Consider the following 6,249-nt stretch of genomic DNA (forward strand, 5'->3'; position numbering starts at 1 on the left):
TGATCTGAGCCAAAGGCAGACACTTTATTTATATAAAGCCACCCAGTGGCTGAGCCACTGAACCACCCAGACATCCCTTTACTGTTTTTGTTTTGTTTTGTTTGTTTTGCTATTTTTGATTTTATTTATGTTTCAAGTTTTTATTTAAATTTGAGTTAGGGCTATCTGGGTGGCTTCGTCAGTTAAATGCCTCGGTTTCAGCTCAGGTCATGATCTCAGGGTTGTGAGATTGGGCTCCATACTGAGCAGGGAGTCTACTTGAAGATTTTGTCCCCCACTTGCATGTACCTGCTCACTTGCTCTCTCTCAAATAAATAAATCTTTAAAAAATGTTTAAATAGATTCCAGTTAGTTAACACCTAGTGTAATATTGGTTTCAGGAGCAGAATTTAGTGGTTCATCAGTTGTATCACAACAAGAGCCTTCTTTTATACCTATCACCCATCTAGCTCATCCCTCACCCACCTCCCCTCCAGCAACCCTCAGTTTGTTCTCTGTAGTTAAGAGTAGTTAAGAGTCTTCTATGGTTTGCCTCCCTCTCTCTTTTTTTCCCCTACATTCATCTGTTTTGTTTATTAAATTCCATATATGAATGGAATCATATGGTATTTGTCTTTGACTGACTTGTTTCACTTAGCTTAATACACTCTAGCTCCATCAATGTCATTGCAAATGGCAAGATTTCATTCTTTCACATCTTCTTCATCCATTTGTCAATCAGTAGACATCTGCACTCTTTCCATAGCTTGGCTATTGTTGATAATGTGGCTATAAACGTTGGGGTACATGTGCCCCTTCCAATCACTATTTTTGAATCCTTTGGATAAATACCTAGTAGCACAATTGCTGGATTGTAATGTAGTTCTATTTTTAACATTTTGAGGAAACTCCATACTGTTTCAGAGTGCTTATCCTTACTGATTTTTATATCCTCAATTCAGCAAATGAAAAGTTTTTAAAGGTATTTATTAAAGTTTCTGACTATGATTGCGGATTCTTTAAATTTTTGTGTTTATCAGTTTTACTTTATGTTTTTTTCAACTATGCTGATTGGTACATAAAGAACCTTTATTGGTCTATACTGCTAAAATTCCTCTATTATATTTCATATCATTTCATTTTAATGCTGATTACCTTAAATTCTATTTGGTTTAATGTTAATATTGCTATTTAATTTTTTCTTAACAAGTTTCTGGTTTATTTGTTTTTTATTTCTTCCATTATGTCCTAATATAATGTGTCCTTGGCTGCAGGTGAGCTTTCTTCTATTGAATGCAATCTGATTGGATCTTTTAAAGTTTCTCATAGTTTCTAGACCAAAAAGGAATATCCTTCTTGTTTTCCAATGTAATCCTGGATACTTAAAAAATATTTTTACTCTGAACTCTAAGAAACTGAAACAGAAGGATAGGATACAGCATTTACCTACTGTGTCATTTTGATCCTGGTATATTAATAGTGTTTTAGGCTATTCTATTACATCTTACCATATCTCAAAGGCATTATTTTTCTTTATGAAAATAATACATTTCATTTTATATTACAGAATATACAATAAAGTCTCATTTTCATAATATCCAGAAATAGGTAAATAAGATTCTATTTTTGTTAAGAATCTTAAAAAAATCAGTAAATGAAGACAAAATAGAAATACTTAAAATTAGCAATAGGTAGTAAAAAGACATCATTAATTTTGGAAATCTGGTTTCTCTTTGGTAATTTTTTATTTGAAATCTGCTCAATTAACAACTGCATCATTTGCAATATTACCTTACTTGGGGATTTTTCTATGGAAAACATAATTTTGAGATTCAATTAGACTTAAAAATGGAAAAGCTAGACAGTTGGTCCACTTTAATTTTAGCAATGTATATTTTCTGAATTTCAATGGAAATCATGTTTTTATATATAATATATTTGTTGTGGAATGTTAAACTATAATTGTACTCTGCAAACTCAATAAAGTGTTTTGTCAGCCAGCCGAATACATGATTACTGGATGAGAAAAAATTCCTTCAGCATTCTGACACTGAATTAACCATATGTTGTTCAGTTGTGGGAAATGTCCAGGATGAGGAAGAGATCATGATTGACTGCTCTCAGGGCAATTTTATCATGCTGGAACATCCACTAGAACTGATGCAAAAATCTGAGAGAAATAATTTTTCTACTTCTAAATGATTGAATAGATTAAGGATATACTGGTCTTTTAAGTGTTCCTGCAGTACCAGATGCCCCAGGTATCAAGGGGAGCTACTATATTCTCTTTTCTGTACAGCCAACTGTCCTCTGTTATGCTTCCTGAAGGGAGTCACATCATAAGCTCAGAAGGAAGGTAAAGTTATGATGTGATATCGAGGCTCTTCTTCCTCTTTGGTGGGGGTGGTAGTGCCTCGAGGAAGTATTAAGAGAAGGATGGACCTTGCTACAATCCATTTCAAGGAGCTTTGGGGCCTTTCAGAGTTGAATTTAAATGTTAGGTCTTTAAAATCTATATTGTGACAGATTGGACAAATTACTTAATGTCTCTATGCCTTAGAGTTCTCATCCATAAATTAGGATAATAATATCCAGTTCACAGTGCTACTATAAAAATTATACAAGATGATGTTTGAAAAGTTACAAATACAGTGAAGCCTGTACTATGAATTATATGGTTTTTAAATTTAAATTTACTCTAAATTGCTTTTATTTACTCTGTAAGACCTAGCTACACTGAAGAGAGGAGCAGGGTTGCTATCTATGTGGTAAGACACTACTAGTCTCTTCAAGTCACTCTATTGGAGTAATGCCACAGCAGACACAAAGTAGAGGAAGACAGCAGATGAGAGAACTTCACTTCAACTCAGGTCAGAACAAAATATTCCTCAGCTGTTCATATGTACAGAGTAGAGTAACTATTATAAGAAACAAGTGCCAAATTTCAGTGGTTTAACAGAGTCACGGGCTATTTCTTGCTGAGTCCATAATTGATACAGGAAGACAGCGAGGCTGCTGCTCCATGAAGTCACCCAGAGAATCAGGCTTCTTTACCTACAGGTGCCACTATTCCTAGGTATTGAAAATCTTGGGTGAATCTATTGCATCTGTCAAGCAGAAGTGCAAAAGAATAATCAGAGAAACAAATGGATGCATTCTTAGGGACCACACACAGAAGCAGTATATATCATTCCCAAATTTTTCATATTGCATTGGCCAGAACTTAGTCATACATGGTCGCATGTACTGGAAGAGAGGAGGCTTGCAGATATACTCTGTGTGCCCAGGGTGGAAAGGAAATAAAGTGTGATAACTACATAACATTGTTTCTGCCACAGCTGTCATTTGGTCAATGACATTTGGTCTTTTTAATTTCCTCACCTAAGCTTTTGCATGCTCCTTTCACGTGATCTTCAAAATAAACATCCAATCTTTGCTTAAATTGAAGATTAAACTCAAGAATAGTTTATGATTTACTGATCAGCTCAGCTCAGCAGATCTTAGTTCAGTGCTGGATTCTTTTACTATCTCTTTGTAAAGCTGACATCACTCAACCTCTCTCCAAGTTTCATTCACCTGAAAAAATGTCTATCTAAATCACAGAAGTGGAAAGTTAAATTGAAATAATACATGAAAATGTGTTTATAAATTAGGAAGCATGAGGCATTATTTTTACTAATGAAAAGATGGCTGAAAAATTACTGTAGTAACGATGTGGCATTCTATTTCCACTCGGCCCTGTCTTCATCCAGTCCATTAGCATCCTTGTGCAAATCATGGTGTTTAAATGTCAGATGTATATTTGAATTTCACATGTACCATACAAGTAGAATCGATATTTAGTTAACACTTTCTTATACTGAGAAGGTTCAAATGAGCTATGAGGTAAAAAATAATGAAGTCATCACAGGGGACAGGATCTTACCATTTTGTAATGAGCAAAGGATTTGGAAGACAAAGATTCAAATGAAGAAAAGGGAGAAAGAAGTTTTTAAAGGTCACATTAAGCAGAGGCTTGAAAAGTGGAGAATTCAGTTGGTTGTTAATATTATATTAGATATCAGAATAAGAAAGAAACCTAAGTATAGGGTCTTACTTAAGCTAATTCTTCATTAAAGAATTGAAAAGAGGAGCTTAATTCTTTAGTTCCCCTTTTTATTCTGTTAAAGACATTAGCCTACCTTTCAAACATACCTCCTTTGCAAAAAGTCATTACTTATTTAACATTTACAAATTTGTTTTTAATCACCTAAATGGAAACTTAAGATCAAATTGTTTTTCATGCAAATTGGAAAATGATGTGCCGGTTCAATGAAGTCCCAGGTTACAATTTTTAGGTAGGCTGAAAATTTTTTTTTTTTTTCCTCTTTCTCTTCTCTTACCTTCCATTGTGGCTCTCCCTGTCTTTCCCCTACATTTTCTTCATTATCTTTCCAAAAATTTTCTTGACTATGTATGTCTTTTATGTATTTATTCTATAAAATCTGGAAACCACAACAGTAATATTCAACTATGATGCATAATGCAGCACTTGTTACCTCTAACTGAGCTTAATTCCATGCAGAATAAATTATTCTTCTGCTAATTATCATGACAAATTCCTTTCCACCTGTCATGTGTCCGAAGGTTAATAAATGCATTGTCTTATTTTTTCCTAGACTTAAGTCAGATACTACTATATATTTATTGTATTTTAGTTTTCTTTTTTTGAAGTCAACTGACACTGTAATAGATTTTGTATAACTATTATTATTCTCCAAACTTTATAATGCCATTTCTAAAATACATAGCTTTATTTTTTACTTAAATGTGAATTGAAGTATGCATGTGTCTATATGTGCAAAAGAGAGAGAAAAAGCTAGTACTGTACAATAAATGCTCATTGCAAATTTTGCTAGTGACCATATTTTCTCTATTCCTTATGACTACTCAATAGTTTCTAGACTCCATCTCCTATTTCTTCCTCCACTTCTGTTTTTTATTGCCTTGACAACTCCTAGATGAAACTCTCAGTAGATGAAATCCAATACACCTATTTATTCCTGGTAGAAAAAAACAAACAAACTGGGAGATAGCTTAAATTAGAGACATTAGAGGAGATTTGACTTTACTATATTTTCAGTTGCCATTCGCTATGGGAAACCAAAGGCTAACCTTTAATGTCATGTATCTAACTGTTTGTCCATGTCTGACATATCCTAAAGTCTTCCAAGTTTCCCCCAGGCCTTGTTGTCACAAAGAGTCTGACAAACTTGACCAAAAACATGTTAGTTAGCTGAGGAAAATGTAAGTAAAATGCTTTTCTCTTGTTGTTACTGTTGACACAAATTGAACAAATCTTTGAACTAAAAGTAAGAAAGAGTGCTTTATTCAAGCCCAAGTTAGGGCAACTGACCAGGAAACATACTCTTCACAGGGAAGAAAGTGATCCGAACAATGAACAGTTTCTACAGAGTTATATGCTCTTTTTACATCTTGTAAAAGCTCAAAGGATTATAGATTAGCATATAGGCAGAAATCACAAGTTTTATCCTAACGAATTCAGTGAGTAGGAGCATTGATTGATTATCTCAAGGACGAGATGGGTTTCCTTTAGGCTACTGATTCACAAAGCAGATGTACATATAATGCATGCACGGAGGGCCATAAATCAGGCTTTTGGTTTGAACAAAGTTTATATACAGTCATGTTGACTTTGAAAGAAATCTTAAATGACTTCTCTTGTATATCAGGCCTTTAGAGTTTTTCTCCATCATTACTGTTGTTATAAAACTGTTTTACATATTTCATGCCCAGGATAGTCACTAAGGGGCTACATAAGGTGGTCATGAGCATAACCCAGCTTCTGACCCCTCATATTTACAGGGTAGGAACCTTGATTTGCCATTTTACCAAAATTAATAACAATCCAATATTCTCTACAGTGACTAATAATTTATAGTAGTAATTTAATTGCTAAGAACACGAGACATTTTTCTCTATTTGACTAGCAAATTTTCTCCCTGTATCAGGGTTATGTGGGAAGTCGAATTACTGGAAAGGTATTTGTGGCCTTAGACCTAGCAAACTAGTTCTTATTAAGTGATTTGAATATACAATGATGTAGGAAAGAGTTTGAAGCCAATGGCCAAGAAAGAATTCTTGAGACATCTTTGGTGCAAAAAAGTGGTTTTATTAAAGCATAGGGACAGGACCCCTGGGCAGAAAGGGCTGCAATGGGGTCACGGTGAGTGGCCCATTGTATATTTTCTTTTTTTTTTTTTTTTTTGA

This window comes from Canis lupus, chromosome 29 (genome assembly GCF_003254725.2).
Source record: "Canis lupus dingo isolate Sandy chromosome 29, ASM325472v2, whole genome shotgun sequence".
In the NCBI taxonomy this organism is placed as follows: domain Eukaryota; kingdom Metazoa; phylum Chordata; class Mammalia; order Carnivora; family Canidae; genus Canis; species Canis lupus.